We start from the raw sequence: 2,500 nt of genomic DNA, 5'->3' as shown, positions 1-2,500 counted from the left end.
TGCCCCTCTCATAGGTTAGCATTGGGTATTCCCTTATACTTTTTGGGGGGTAATTCCATATCAGAGAGGAGAAGCTTTATTTATTTATTGATAAATCCTATCTACTGGTGAGGTTGGATTTAATCTTACTATTGTATAAATGCCATTTTTAGAGAGTGAGCATTTCTCTGCACTTACTGCTCTATTTGCATTGAAACCTGTCTTCGATTGACGTCTGGATTGGGCTGCGGGACAGCTACATATGTGCATTCCCTGTAGACAGCCACAACACAGGTCACTCAACTGCAACTGCATTCATCTGCATTCTGATTGGCCTGGGGGAGAGCTCCGCTCCCCTTACCGCAAATATGTTCAAGAACGATAATTTATGTCAGTAAGTACAGTATACCTACATCTTATAATCATGTGTGTTTAAATAATTTGTCGTTAGATCGTTTAAATATTGAAAAGGATCTGTTTTTAATAGACATTTTACAAAAACAACTGGTACATTTGGGAATTCTGTAAAGGAAAAACCAAACTGCCGTGACATTGCCAACCACAATGCCGTGACTCGGATTCGAACCGAGGTTGCTGCGGCCACAAAGCAGAGTACTAACCACTATACGATCACGGCGAGCTACTTGGGCTCAATAACGTACAGTGACATGAAGAAATTACAATTCGGAACACTCAGGGCTACTCCTGTGATAGGCTGAATGTGTTCATTGCTTCCTCATTCCTTATACAAAGGCTTTATCTCCTCAGTGGTTGATAGGCTGAAACCGTTTCCTGGCCGCCTGCTTGTGAACTGGCAGGAGTCAAAGATCACACATACACTGGTGGGCCTGTGATGGGACACCAATGCAGAGAAACAAACCTGGCGCAGATATTCTATTCTGTTTATTAGACCTGCATCTCCCCTGTACCTCCTCAAGCCATCTGTATGTGAAGCAAGAAAGAGTTAAGGAACGGTCCATCTACACTTTTATTGGGAGGATGCTGCCGTGAGCTCCTCCCAGCTAATCACACAAACAGCAGTAAAGCAAGATAACTACACAGTTAGGGGGGACTGCATGGTTAGGTTTTTGAGGAATTATTGAAACTGACCTCAGTGACCCATAATCAGAGCTGTGGCTAATGACTGCATGCCTAATTATGATGAAGCAAGCACCATGGCTCGTAGGGGCCCCACAACACACTTTTCTTAGCTCATTGAATTAAAGTATAAACTTCTGCCATGTGTGAGTGGTAAAGGCTTGTTAATTTTGTTGCTTTTCAAATTCACGTATGACAACAAGACGAAGGAACATTGGGGCATCAGACGCTTTGGAAAGTAGCCACCAACCGCAGAGAAAGAGAGAAAGAGGGAAAAGACAGTATGAGGTGTGGAGAAAACAGCAGCAGGTACAAGGAGCTCAAATGAGATTAATGGCGCCTCAGTAGAGCACGTAAAGGAACAGTTACAAATCTAAGAAAAGGGAAAGAAAAGACTAGGAAAAAACACAGAAAGAGCTTGTAGATGAAATTCTCTTCCAGGAACAGCAGGTTAGGAGAAATTACACAGGGAGCAGTTAAGCTTGTAACACGGGGGAGAATAGAAAAGAAAATGCAGTTTTATGAAGTGTGTTTGCCTAATCCAGCTAGCACTTTTATTTTATTTCTCTATTTGCTTCTTTTATTGGTAAAGTAAGTTTCAAGTGCATGCACAGGTATGACCGAGAGAGCCAGGGTATAATAATTTGAAGCGTTTGCACCAGCGCTAATGAAGGACGAGAGTTATAGCAAAGATATGAAAGGGGGAGCGATAATAAATATGTGATATGGCAATAGTGACACCAAAATAAGCCACCTATTTATAAAACTGACATGGAAGAAATACTAAAGGTTAACTTCTGAAATTGTAGCCGATGTTAAAAAGATTCTCGTTGTCGGCAGGATTCGAACCTGCGCGGGGAGACCCCAATGGATTTCTAGTCCATCGCCTTAACCACTCGGCCACAACAACTGACTGTAAGGTGTGTGCACATAATCTGTATGCAAGTTTTCAAGGTGTCCCACAGCAAATTCCTGATATTCTGCAATGCACTTTTAAAAAATAATGTTTTTTTCAGCAGGCACATTCTCTCGTAAAAACAAAAATTGCATGCGTATATCTCTAGTTTGGAATACCATAGGCTTGCATGCATACTCTCATGGGTCACTCAAGTTTTTTGGACCCTATTGCACTCTGTTTTCGTGCTGCTTTTAGTATATGGCCCATATTACAGAAGTCTACCATCTTTGAGTATTTGAGGCTCCTTTGTAAGTGCTTTATATTTTTTCCTGGAAGAGCTATATAATAAAGGGGTCCAGGAAGGATTGCATTTATGGAAGATAAAAGAAGGCCCACTTGTCTCACCAAATGCTGTAGAGAAACCTGATGTTTTACTCATGTTATCCTTAGTTCGTTTTTGTTAGACCTTGCATTCTTAAGGTGGTCCCAACCCCACCTTATTGCTTTTCACCTCCGCATTTTGCT

At 41.6% G+C, this 2,500-nt stretch overlaps 1 non-coding gene across 1 annotated transcript; it reads right to left on the bottom strand.

Moving 5' to 3' along the window:
* Positions 1-1,905: 1,905 nt before the first annotated feature.
* TRNAS-AGA (transfer RNA serine (anticodon AGA)) lies at positions 1,906-1,987 on the bottom strand. The gene has a single exon. It is a non-coding gene; the product is annotated as a tRNA-Ser (tRNA).
* Between the last annotated feature and the right edge of the window lie 513 nt (positions 1,988-2,500).

This window comes from Lissotriton vulgaris, unplaced genomic scaffold (assembly GCF_964263255.1).
Source record: "Lissotriton vulgaris unplaced genomic scaffold, aLisVul1.2 SCAFFOLD_301, whole genome shotgun sequence".
NCBI lineage: Eukaryota > Metazoa > Chordata > Amphibia > Caudata > Salamandridae > Lissotriton > Lissotriton vulgaris.
Note: the sequence above shows the minus strand (reverse complement) of the source record. Positions and strands in the feature narration are given on the sequence as shown.